Here is a 14,120-nt window from a genome sequence, read left to right on the forward strand (position 1 = left end):
ATTTGTGTTTTCTTCTTGTTATTCTTTCACTGGTATAATCAAGGCACTACTCAAGATAACTCTAAGAATTTCAGATCTATATGTAAGACCTGTATCAGGAACACTGTTGCAAGCAATGGTGGACTGCCAATTCGCTTTTTGAAACTAGAACCAGCAGCTTGTGAAACGTGCCTAAAGATCCCTTCTTATCCGAGACAGATGCATTTCAGTCAGCATCTCTTTTGCCTGCCCATCTGTTGTAATCATAGTCCAGAGGGACCACTAAAAATCATCGGTTCATTGTGCACACTCCACCCCTTCCACCTGCACTGCTAAAAGGGACCATGTCTGCACTGGTCACAGGATGGCTCCATGATCTGAACACACAGTCAGACACCAGATAGTGAATAGACTTGGGAGCTTTTGCTCACTGTTACTTCTCTTGCTTCTCATTCACTCATTTTGCAGTCTGTGCACAATAAAGTATTTTGCTACAAATATTTACTAACATACATTTTGGTGAAAGAAAGCAGTTTTGTGAGATGAAGTGTCCCAAATGACTGCAACTCATTTTGGTCCTCCTTGGCAGCAGAGATGAAAGGAATGAAATATCATTTATTTACTGGTGTATTCCAGCTCATGGATATGAGGGATTATTAAAACATCTTAATGTAGTGATGGTGCTCAGACATCTGGTTTTACTCCACAGAGCATTCGGTAACACTTCAAAATGCTCACATGGCTCAAAGGAAAACTCACAAGAGAAAGTAAGTACTGTAAAAATGTTTCCTCAGTTATTAGTAACATCTTCAGCATCCAGCTCTGTACATCCTCCTTAGATAACAAAAGTCATTTGCATCAGAGGGAATATTTCAATGTCTGGGCTACAGAATTTGTTTCTAATGAGTCTGGGGCTTTTTAGGTTGTAACACTGTGTCTCACGTTTTCACCTTGCTGTAAAGACAGTCCTGGTGGGCCCAGGGCTATTCTTACATTACAGGCAATAACCTCATAATGAAGGTATTAGTTCAATACCAGCCCAGGAAAGAGGGTAAATCAGGCTCATAATCCCTTTCTGTCCTATGAAAAATAAGGGAAGATAAGGTACAGTGAAATATATGTCATGCCTCCATGACATGGGAAGAGGGTAGCTGAGAAAAGGCTCAACTCATCTATTTACATAGTGTGAAAATAGCTCCTCCAGTCCACCATGACTAAAGCCCACCCTGGGAAAGAACAAGAGGGGAAAGACAGCACCAGTCTCTTCCAACCAAACCAGAACTGAGCCCCTGGTTTGAAGGAATAGACTGTAGCAAGGAAAAAAGCAAGAATATGCAGACTCATCAGACTGAGCAGCTCCAGGTGCTTCCCACACAGAGCACCATATGTATATGTATCAGAAAAATTTTTCTTATATTACTAATTTTGCTGTGCAAATATCTTCAGAATCCTGTAAATCTGTATGGCTGGACCAGCTATATCAACAGTTACATTTTCTTGGACTCTGTGGTCACCTCTTTTCACTGCTACAGGTAAGTCACGTAAGGGATGCGCTACCAGACATGAATTTGGAGGTGCCAGAACTAATTTAGCTCCTGTAAGGGTGGGTACCAAAATCCTTCAGCTGGTTCCCCAGCTGCTCAGCCTTTGCACAAGTTAGAAGTCTACTCACATTTCAGCTGGCCCAACATCATCTAAGGATCAGACCCAAAGGCATTCAGCTCCAATTCCCATGCACACTTCAGCAGGGTCTGTACTTCATGCTCATGGTGACCAGAAAGGTGACAGGGTATGACTCAGCTCTACCACCTTCAGGTTTTTTGTGGGATGTATTCCCTATACACCAATGAGAATACATAAAGAAAAACTCCAGGGATATATCCCAGCCAATTTAAATTCACTTTATTCTTACACAACAGAGCATGTAGGACTATGGGATATCAAGACCGTAAAATTAAAAGGAACGGATTGATTAAACTCAATCTTCAGCTTATGGCCAAGAAAACTATTATGAAAACATTAAAAATGAAGGATGTCCTGTTCTCATCCATATTTTCTTAGATGTGACAGAACACTGCACAGTATTGGCATATTGAGCCCTTCACGTCTTTTTTTTCTCTGCAATTCTAGAACACTCTCATCTCAGTCACTGAATTTAGTCCTGGGCCAGAAGGATGGAGACAAACTCTATGGAATTCAGACAATAGCAGCAAAGATGAATAAAGTATTGACTTGGTGGGAAACGATTAACAAGTCCCTTCAAAGCAGTTTCAAACAATGACAAGGAGAAAACTAAAATGAGAAGGAATGATCATCCTCACAAGTTTGAGGGACAGATACTAACACTAGAGACAGAGGAAAATTGATTAGGTTTACTGACAGTAGGCTGAAAAGAAATAAAGAGGAGGAAATGATGCTGAGTATCTGAAGAAATTACCTAAAGTGAAATCCAATGCAGAGAATCAAAGAAACACTTGTCATAGGAAAAAATAAGGCAAGATGAAGTACTATAAAAAACACTGAAAGTGAGCATGCTGCCAGAAACGAGGTGTCCAACAACCCTGATAGGGAAGAAAAGAGTGCTCTGTGCCCTTCTTCTCAGTCTCTCTCTATATATGATGCTGTAGTTCATTATATTAGAGACAATTAGAGTTAAAGGCTTTGCTTTAGGAAAAAAAAACAAGTGTTACTCTATCCTTCCCCTTCATGCCATCAGCTGCCAGCAATTGTTACTCCAGTTTCTCAGTGTGAAGACTGGCTGTCACACTGATTTCTAATTTTTCCATCTGCCAGAAATGTAATAAAAATGTAAATTAAAAAAACATTAATGAATTTCCTATTTAAAATGTTCATAGCCCCCCTATGTTTTATGTCATTCTCTCAGTCTTTAGCTCATCTGTGCTCAATTCTACCAAGCAAAATGGCAGTGAACATATAGTCTGCCATCACAGACAACAATCCAGCACATTGGGATTATGGATACAGCATTATCCAGAAAATATCAGAAAGAAAAGAGCTATATTATTAAAATTCTCTAGTCTTCCTCTCAAGCATCTGTCCATTTTGAATGCAAAGTAAAAATAGTTAAACTAGCAAAAGTGGCACCAAAAAAACCAAACCAAACAAACAAGAATAAAATGACTGACAATTCAGGAGTTCATCATTCACTAAAATCTGAAATATATTTTTGCTTGCAGTAGGAACAGTTGGGTTGGCACAGGATTATTCATCCACTTTTTTCCATACAATTCATATAATGTCTCAAAATGGATTTTTTTTACCTGGATTATTTCTTGGAAGTAATGCCAAGCAGACTAAATAAATCTTTTACAATTATAGTTTATGCTCCTCTAGTCTTGCAATATCCAAAGTTAATCAATATTATTCTTTAGTTCAAAATTCAGCTGGGAAATAAAAAGTATTATCAGTGGGGGATAGGAAAGCGTTAGTACACTTGCATGTTCTAGATGATCCACTTTGAATTTGAAAGTGCATTTTGAGACTAAATATAACCTTTTAAAGTATTTTTTTTTTATGCATAAGGTTTATTAATTGGGAGTGGAGTGGGGAAAAACAGTATTGAGTATAAACAAGGAAGAAAGGAAGTGTACCTGATTCACTTCAGGTAAGCCCTAAATGTTTGCCCATCGTTTAAGTTGGAGGTTGAGGTTAATTAACTAACTTCTGCTGTCTCAGTTTCTCCACTGTATTGTGAAGGTAATAATGTATACTACATATAAGTGCCATTTAATGATTAAATCCTCTTTGTCAAAGAAGTGAAACTTTCTATTAGTGGTGCTCCAGTGTGTCATTACTCTTCTCTATCTACTAGATCTGCCCATCATTATAAACCCAAACAGGGGAATAATCCTCTCTTCAAACTGCCAGTGCAATAGAAGACATTCTGTTTTCATTCATCAATTTGCTATTCTGTCAAAATTAATCTGATTGGAGAAATTCAACTAGAACCGATTTAAACCCAACAAAGAGGCAGAAAGGATTCTGCCACCAAAAGTAGCTACGTAGGCAATGAGACAGACATCCTTTACTCCCTCCACATCTTTAAACCCATCTCTCATGCAGGGAAAACCAGGAAGTATTAGAGCAGCATTTAAAAAAGAAAATTTAGAAGAGGCTCCCTTTTTGCTGTAATGGTTGGGGGACTTAAGCAGGTTTCTGCAGCCTTTAGTGCTGTTCACCCTTGATTTTTCTTGTAGGCTCACAGTAATGTTACCTGCAGCTACTGAAGAGACAAGAATGGGACTCCAGGAAGGGGAAAAGAGGAAACCAGGTGGGGTCTTCATGGGATTTCTTGCCTAAGGGTGTGCCCTAAACCCACAAGAAGGTGTCACATCCTTCCTCTATCCACCCAAGCTCAGAATTCCTTTGTAACACACAGGATCCAAACCTGGAATTCAGGTAGAGACAAATAAGTGAAATAGGTGAGAAATAAGTGAAACAGGTAAAACAAAACATATTTTCACAACAGACAACAGCCAGTGGGTAAAAGTGAGACTTCAGCGCTTTACTAGGGAGACAGGACCTGCCAGTAAGATTAGGTCCCTACCAGGAACAAGGAAAACCTCAGCTAGGGGTTGTGGTGTATACTTGTCTCTGCATTGCCATGCTGCTCATGGCTGTGTACCTCATGAACCATTCTTTTCTCAGGACTGTGCCCAAAACTATCCTCTGGTTGATAAATTCTTATCGATGTCTTATTACAGCTTTTTCTTCTGACAGAATTTTCTCATAATCGAGAAGAAAAGCAATTCTCTGATTAAAGATAAATTGGTAAATATAAATGACAGAACTGGTTTCCCATGAGCATTGGGATGCATTCCCAGTCAATAACACCATGACAGAATTGCAGCTTAAGGGAAGGAATTTACTAGTTTTAGCAAAGCACATAATTAAATATGAGACAAGTCTACAGATTCTCAAGCAGAGAAACAAGGAGAATGGCCAACCTGAGGCTTTGTACATTGTGCTACCACTGCCTCTTCAGTTCATTTGGTGCTCTCTTTCATTTACTTGTGCAACCCCAAAAGACAGATGAAGACCTTGATCTCAAACGTCGGGGCTAGCAGAAAGTAACATAACAGAGAGCTGTTTATTAAAATGTTACACCAGGTTTCAATTTAATGCTTTCCTTTGTAGCAGAGGATATAAAAAAACCTTAATGATTTATCTGAACTTTTAGTAATTTCCAAGTGTTTCTTATGTGTAACTGCAAAGAGTAACTAGGTCTTCTACCTCCAGCATTATATCAGGATTAGATGAATATGATTACTGATAATTGGGATTTTAGCCTTTCACCTCTGGATCAGTGTTTCAAACTCAGATGAGGTTGATATTAAATAAAAGTGATTTCTATCAGCTGGCTGCTCAGTGAGTCTATGAAATAGTACAAGTTGGTAGTGGACAGGTGTCTATATGATTAAAATACACTTTGCAAGCACAGTTGGCACCCTGGAATTTTCTTATTATGAATCTATAATCTGCTCCCCCCAGCTCATAAATGCAAAGTATTCAGCAACACTGAGATGTCATTTAAAAACAAGGAGAATACAGTGTTCTTTGTTAACCCCACAAACAAAGTACCTCTGTTTCTAGAGCAGTTTTGAATCCCTGGAAAAACGTTTTTGTGCACTGCAAAGATTATCATTCAGGCTACTAAAACTCATGAATTCTGAGTAAAATATCAACATTAAAAAATAAATAAAGACCTGGAGCCCTGTAGGTTATATCTCAAAATCTCACAGCCAGCACCATGTATGGTGTTCAATGTGAAGAGAATATATATCCACACACCAACAAAGCACAATCACACAGGATGTCCCACATATGCATGAATCTACATTAATGGAGTCAATATTCTCAGACATCCACATAGAGCTCAAGCATTTTTGGTGGCAAAAAATGCTAAAAGGATTTTGATAGGAGAAGGTATGCCCCATCTCAACATGAGGTGGTTTCTCTGACTAGGAATCAAGACAACAGTTTTATGTTTGAGTAGGCTTTGGGGAATGGGCAGAGGGAGCAGCACAAAAATTATGGCTTTTGAATAACCAAGCCCATAATTCAAGCCTCAAGCCTTTAATCTGTTTCTCTTTAACCCATTCAGAGGTTTTGTCAGAGAAAGTGTGAGAAAATATTTTCCATTAGCTTTGCTTTCTTGTTGTACCAATTCTGAACAAAGCAGGGCAGAGCCCTTCAGGCTGATGCCTTATGGCAGATGCAGCTTCGTGGAACTGTGAGACATTCCAAGACCATCATGGAAATTTTTCTGGACTTGTCAATTACTGACATATGTGTAAGTGGAAGAGGTAAGGAAAACCTTACACAGAATCCAAACAGGGAAGGACACTTTAGCGTAAGTCAATCCCCAGCAGTTTAGATACATGTGCAAGATGTTTCACCTCTCTGAAAAGAAACATTGTTTGGTCTGGCCTAGTTCAAGATGCTGTAAGATTTATAAGAACATAAAACAACAGTTGCTAAATTTGGCACTATTGTGCTGCAGGACAAGGACTACAGATCTACCTGAGAACAGAACCCTCAGCTAAACATGGAAACACAATTGAAATTAATTAGCTCAAGAGTAGAGTAACTTTAATTTTGTGAAAAAGTTAGAGAGACTAAGCACATTAAAAAAAAACCCAAGAGAATCCAAAGTTTTCTAATGGTCCTACTAGGAAAGTCCTACTAGAAATTTTCTCCTACTAGGAATTTTCTTCTTAAGTTGAATTTCTTGGCCACTAATTTCCTCTGCAAGTGGCAACTGAAATATAGGGACAAAACTAACTGATAGGCAACTCTCAGCATTTACCCCTCCAGTCTCCAATTTAAATGTCTTAAAATGAGTCTGTCTTTTCCATACATTTCAGCTAGAATGGTTAAAAGGAAGAGGAAGAACAGGAACGTGTGCAATCAAAGCAAGTATTCATGCACCCAATTTTAACATGTTTCTGTCTTGTTGTCTAGAAGAACAACCATAACCTGCCCAAACTGAACCACAGCCCCAAAAAGTTAAAAACTGAAGACAGTCACTGTTAACAAATTGCAGATGCATGAGACTCGCCCAGAAAGACTTCTCAAATCAGCAATGAGAGGAAGAGAGAGCAAATCATGCAGAAACTATTTAATCAATGAGTAAAGACAATTATAACATCTGTTAATCTTTTGTGTAGGTTATAATTAGATGCTGCGGAGGAGCAGCCTTTAAGGGGGAGGCAGGGAATCCTTTAACATCTGCCAGAAGGGCAAACACTGTGCAATAAATGACTTTAAATGCAATCAGCAAAATGAGAGCTGAGCAGAGTTCACAAAAGGCCTGTATAAAAGATTGAGGATAACAAAATATTTTGCCAAAGGTCAACTCCTGCAGCACTAGAGCCTGAATAATGACTGCTAGTTTAGAGGCCGCATGAAAAACAAACGTGATTGTACCTCTGAAAAACAATTCTTTTCTCATTTGTGTCATTACAGCAAAAGCACATGCTGCTGCTGTATATCACGTCAGCTTAATGACTTATTAGTGCTCTATCTATCAACCTCGAACAATTTAGAATAAACAGGTAGATATGATGTATTTTAAAGACCAGAATTTAGTCTAATTAGACTGACACAGAACTGTGTTGCACTGTAAAAGTGATGCGATTCTGATTTTAAATAATTAATCATTCAGTAGCTTCTAAAAGATCTAATTATTTACTCATTTTGCCCTTGAAAACAACCATATGCTTTAAGCTGTTCCTCACTGAAGATGTGAGTTCAAGAGGGAGTTATTTTATCCAGTTTAACACGGCCCTCTACTGGCAAAATAACCCCCCAAAATCTTACTGCTATGTACCATTTTGCCAGATCATTTCAGAGCAGCAGAGAAGATCCTACATTTTACAGCAGTTACATCAAATCTTAGAAGATAGAGAAGACAGAGAGCTTTAGGAATTTGCATAAATTAAGTCATCCCTTAATCTCTCTAGAATTCCCTTGATGAGAGCACTGCTTCCTTTTACCCACCAGATGCAGCTCTGGCCATCAACAGAGCACTGAAGAAACAAGCCAAGTGCTCATATCTAGAGGAATAAGTCATTTTAGAAGCAAATGCAGCCCTTATACTTATGTCAGATTGTGCTGTATTCCGCAAGGAGTGCCAGTGATTCCCAACAGGATTGATTCACTCATGTGATTTCAGTTTGCACAATTGGGTAATACTTAGTACAGGAGAAACAAGCATGTTTAGTCCAGCTGCAAAAAGAATACTGTTTGAAATACAAATGCTAACTACAATCAAAAGCAACTTCACTGCACAAGAATTCCTGCTTCCTTCTTTTCTCCACCATTACTGAAAATCCACAGTGGTGATTCAACACAACTTCAATCAAAGTGAAGTGAACAATGAATTTTGCCTCTGTTGCTGCATGTGGTAATTAACTCTTCCTATTTGCATTATGTCTGAGCTACAAAGACACAAAAGGATACGGTAAACTATTGAATTTAACAATTTAGATAACGATGAATTATAATAATCAATTAGCACTGTCAAAGAAAATAATTTGTGACATGCATTTGATTCTGTCCAGACCTATTGTGTGCACACACTATCCAAAGCTGCTTTGGCTCTGGAAAACAAATAGCATTGTCCTGTGAAAAGCTTATCAAACACGCAGTTTAGTAGTAGCATTTGTTCTTGCTGTATGTCAATACTAATAGACCATATTTCAGCAACATAATTTTTATCCATTGCTTTATAATCCAACCTGCTTTTCAGGGTCTACATCATTCATAGCCCATAGACAATGTTACTGTCCATTTCCAGAAGCCATCGCTGCTGTACAAACCACGTTTATCTGATTCACCTGAATGCCAGGCAATGGAAGCATAAAAGATTTCCCACTGTTTTTCACATAATAGCTACCTAACTTTTCATCCTGAAAACATCATGACTAATTTATGTAACCATCAGGGAATACCTAATGTAATTCAGGTTTCTGCATGCTACACGAGCGGTATCAGTAGACAGTACAGAACAGAGTATTACAAGTGTTAATGGCTCATGTTCTATTTACATTGTACATTTATCCTGTTTTAGTAATAAAAATGCATATTACATGCTTTAACTTCTGAAGGTGTTCTGGCAGCTTTGGCATGGATTTTTCTTCAGCATAACTGCAATCCTGCCAGGAGCTGAACACGTGCAGAACCACACACGAGCTGCAGAGCATCCCGCCGCATTTGGCCCTGGCTGTGCTGTGCTAAGCTCCTCAGCCAGCTGAGCTTCCCTTTGGCACCTTTGTTCTGTGTCTTTTATCCCAACCTCAGTCCCACTTGTCAGATGATGACAGGCTAGAGTCTGCACTTATTCCATTTCTTTTCAGATAGCGAGAAAGCCCAAAGAATTGACATTCTGTTGGCAATTGTCCCCTTTAATGCCACCCAAGAACGTTATCAGATTATATGCTGTATCCTTGGGCAGATTTCTCAGACCCAAGAAAAATCCAACCAGGGGATCCCTCTGCTGAAAAGTGAGTTCACTCTATATCCTAATTTGCTACATTGGTATATAAGAAAGAAAATGTAAATGTAAGAAGGGAAATTCAAAAGAGGAAAATTAAAATTGGATGCCCATGGGCTCATCAGGTTTTGAGAGTCTGCTTCAGGTTTTAAGGTAATTACCTGAAGATTAGCTCTTGACTGAAGTGGAATTGTACCCTACTGCTTTAAATTTATTGAGGCACAATTTCTACTTTTGTAAATCTAAGGCTTCAAATACTTATACACAATTTATGTACAAGCACACTGTGAGAGAAGCCCGTGAAGTTTTCTTAAAAAGCAGTAAAATTCACGTTTTTCAGACTAGTATTTGCACTTAAAAATAATCCAACAAGGAAGAAAGGCAAGTGGGAGCTGAGGATTTTTTTAATCTCATTTTGTTCTAATAATTTTAAAGATTTTTTAGGCATTTGCCAATATTACCTGAATACTTTGCAAGTATAAATTATCAGTTCTCCACAGTAGATCATCATTATTGGCCACAAGGTGACAGAGGGAAGGAAACTCTGGCTCATGGGAGTCAGCTTGATAGGAATCAAACTACCTAACCTTAAACCCATTTCTATCCCTAGGAAAGCTTCTATCACAATTCTCCATTCTTCACTCTTGCATTCTGTGAAAATTTCCAAGTTACAAAAAGGTCTTTTAAAGACCACATAAACATTTTGTTTATACCATTTCTGAAAAGAGAGGATGAACACCTACGGAATAAAAATATGCTCTTCTTTAAGCACCTATTTAAAACCGCAAAAGCCTTTGCCATTCGCATGGCATTAATGCAGAGATAAGTTTAGGTTGGTTCCCCCAGCCCACCCCAACACCCCCAAAAGAACATGCTTCAGTTGCAAAGACAGAACAACAGTTCCTAAGTTGCACAGTATCTTGACGTGCCAAGCCACGTTATAACATCTAAAAAGAAGAGATGGGCAGGTTCTGATCTGCTGTAGAAATAGGGTCACTTGAAAGGGGCATCTGCAGGCATAGCCACTCTAATCTTAATAGGAAGGCCCAAAAATCTGTTGCTATGTGGTACTGAGAGGCCTTGTAAACAAAGTCAGTAGCAAGCAAAGCAAACCAAAATCAATAGTGCTGATAATTCAAGAAGAATCCTCCAATTCCTGCTTGGAATTGATTTGTACTGACTTACCCTCATATACTTGCCAATCATAGTTTTCTGATTTCAATCTTCAGAAATGTGCTTTGTCTTCACAACGACAGACCATTAAATAGAGGTAAACAGTAATAAAAGAGTTCCTCATACAGAGTACTGTGATCAGGTTAGTCCCTGGAAAAGCCACTACAACTGAAATTGCAGTAATTTAGAATGGGCTTCTGGTGAAGGATGAAATGAGAAGCAAGAGACCTGGGGGTTGTTACTAGCTTTTGAAGTGGGTAAACTAAGTTTTAATAAACCACATCCATGGGTCATTTTACTCCTCTGTAAAACAGGAATAATTCCATGACAATTGCAGATAGTTGTCCTGAAAATTAGTTAATTGGTGGTCAGAAACAGAGTTGTGTCCCGCAAACAGCAGGCAGCACAGAAACAGTATATTCACAGCAGTTACCAGTGTGCCAATATTTTTGCCCTGATGTTTCAGGATTTGTTGGATTTCTAACATAAACACTCTAAACAAAAATTACTGTTTCTCATATAATTGAAAATTCATTTTATCCAAAAGGCATCAGATTTCAAAGCACTGTATGATTCCTTCTTTAAAACTTATACACCTCCAGAACTTGAACAAGGGTTAAAAGTGAAAATTAGTAAAATTTTGCTTTAAAATATCTGCATAAGAAGCAAAAGGATTTTTAAAGAAAACTGTCCTAAAAACTATACGAAATTTATATTAAAAATTCAAATTAATCTTGAATATTCAAATAAATATAATTAAATTATAAAAGAACAATCTTAAGACAGTCCGGGTTTTGTTCAGTTAATGACAGCACTCATGAGACTTTAAGAATCTTAGAGTTTCATCACTTAAATTAAGAGAGAGCCACTTCAGTGTAATCTCATACAAACAAAAGCCAGAATGAAGTTTTCATTTGTCCTGAACCACAGTCAGATGCATGGCTGTAATTACTCCTAACAACTACATGCTTGCCGCTCTTTTAATTAAAGCAAAACTACAAATAGCAATACTGACACACTCGTAGAGAAAATGAGCTTTACAGAGATGATAAAAACACCAAAACAGCAAAAGTCTTACTTGCAGCAGTTCAGTCAAAACATGCCAGCCCTGGAGAACTCAGAACCGTAAGAAGTCTTTGCAGTCCAGAAATTCTCTTGAGTTTATCCAGTGTTTATTTACCAAGCTTTAAAAGTCTGTGGTTAGAAGAACAGAGTTAGCTTTCTACACGCTCCACAGCACTGAAGTCCTTCGGTAACAGCAGACATGAAGTTTGCTGATAGTTGGGATTGCTGCTGCTATGTAGTTGCTCAGTACTTGTAAATACAAGCTCTGTGGACAAAGTCCCAAATGACATCACAGGCAGCTGCTTATTGTTGAGTCTTTATTAACCGACTGTCAAAAAAGAAAAGCGAGGAGGAGAGAAAAGCCCAAACTATCTTCCCTGCAGCACAATTTGCATCTTAGTAGGAGTTGCAGTGCTAAACTTCTGTTTACACAACTGATGTTTTCTTAGAATGAATAAACAGTGTTTGCAGGGAAAGCAGAAAAGTAAGAAAAACTTAAACAGCTTCACCATGCAAAGATCACAGGGAGAAAAAGAAAAAAATGCCAGCGGTGCTTTTTTCAGAATTTATCACTGAATTCTCCTGATTCTTTTATTTTTAATGTAAAAATATGTTACTAGGGATGCAAACCTCCATGGATTTTAAAGCCCAGAGCAGAGGACTTCAGTATGTTGAAATGAAAGTTTCAACTCATTCCTAATTTTCAAAGTTACAGAATTACAAACTCTGATCTTTGCAAGATTTTAAGACAGCTCGACTTCAGTTACAATGTGTTTTGAAGAAAACTCTCTTACTTTCTAAAGATGAACAACAAAGTACAAACTTGTACTTTGTATATAAGTAAGCAAGAAACAGCATCACACATAGTTATTCACTAGGTGCTACGGGTATAAATACTGACCTTTCCTTCTCAGAGGGAGAAGTCCAAGACTAAGTAACACTTTGGAGCTGAAAACATACTCAATTCCCACCGAGGCACAGGGTACTCACTTGAGAACTTGTCCAGCTACTAATCTGAGTCTCTGTCACTGAGAGTTCCTGCTGAAAGGGAGGGGCTGGGACTTTGTCTTGATTTCTCAGAAGTCAGTCCTTTCAAGTCAGAACTTCAAACGCTGGAAGAGCACCACCAAGGCTTGTGACAGACTGAGCTCTGCTATCTGTGCACGTTTCCACACGAAGAGGTTCAATATTGGAAACACCTGGCCACTCACATCTAAACACCCTAGACTGCATGTTCCATAAACAACAAAACAACTGAAACTTGAGCTCAGTGATGAGCTGAGGCCAAGTTTTCACTGTGGTTTTAATTGCTACACATAAAAGCATCAACCCAAATTCTGTCTGTATTTACAGAGAGAAAACCAATCTTGGGTCAGATCCTCAGCTGCTGTAAATCAGGCTAGATGCAATTACACACCTGAACAAGAGCAGTCAGCGCCAGCTGAAATCCTGCTTTTCCCTGCTAGAGTGCCATTAAAAACATTTGTGTGACCTTAATGACAGAGTGCCTGATTTTCATGGTGCTTGCCCTGAGTGGCAGCAATACCCTGCTGACACTGTGACGGCTGAGCTCACTGGAACTGTTCATGTAGGCAATCGCTACCTCTGCCACTTGCTGCCTCTAAAACACAAGTTTGTACTTTTGATGGAGATCTGTTATAAATCCCCTACATTTATTCCTGTGGCTAATCAGCCTGTAGCACACAAGTAACACTACACTGTGTAACTGTGAGATATATTTACCACCCTGCCTCAAACAAACAGGGTTTTTTTCCTCTTCCACTGCACTCAGCAAGGTTTTATCTCTTGCTCATTAAGAGCTTACTAGTTTGATCCAGGAAGTCTTCAAAATACTTTGAAAGTGAAGTGGGCTATGGGAATAATAGGCACTAACATATAATTTTCAATAACATAAATTTTGAACCATCCAGATTTAGTTCCAGCTTCACGAGTGCCATTTAAGCAAACGTGAACAAGACTATGTGCTCGCATATACAGGTCCGTAAGGCTTCATCTCATTCCAGCAGGAACAAGCCCATAAGATCAGCATAAGAGTTAGATTTTGTTTAAACCTGATGATGACTTACAGTGTGTTTTCTTAGACCAAGAATAAGACTCATTTTTACACCATTAGAAGTATTTATAACATTGCAAAACACCAGTTATGTTGAAGCTCTCTTGATAAGAAAACTGACTGGCTCCAAGACACCAATGCAGACACACACACACATAGTAAAAAGAGTTTATAGTTATAAAATGAGAAAACTACAGTTTTAATTGAAAAAGCCAAGTGTTTAATGAAATAAAAAAGGACGAACCTTAAGGGAAACTGCAGCCTGCTCCCAGGAAGAAATTGTATTATTCAGCAAAATTTAGAATTTACTTA

General features: G+C 38.4%; 1 protein-coding gene across 5 annotated transcripts in view; it reads right to left on the reverse strand.

Moving 5' to 3' along the window:
- The window catches only part of NCKAP5 (NCK associated protein 5), a 370,644-nt gene extending 357,953 nt beyond the window's left edge, over positions 1-12,691 (reverse strand). For 4 of the 5 annotated variants that reach the window (XM_051810235.1, XM_051810236.1, XM_051810232.1 and 1 more), the window contains exon 1: positions 11,748-11,931. The gene's annotated coding sequence lies outside the window, so the exon portion shown is untranslated. Of the gene's footprint in view, positions 1-11,747; positions 11,932-12,635 lie in introns of those variants that run through there. The other variant, XM_051810233.1, reaches the window with a different exon arrangement.
- Between the last annotated feature and the right edge of the window lie 1,429 nt (positions 12,692-14,120).

The sequence above is a fragment of the Manacus candei genome, unplaced genomic scaffold (genome assembly GCF_025592945.1).
Source record: "Manacus candei isolate 608988 ecotype Guabito, Panama unplaced genomic scaffold, ASM2559294v1 h1tg000077l, whole genome shotgun sequence".
Lineage (NCBI taxonomy): Eukaryota > Metazoa > Chordata > Aves > Passeriformes > Pipridae > Manacus > Manacus candei.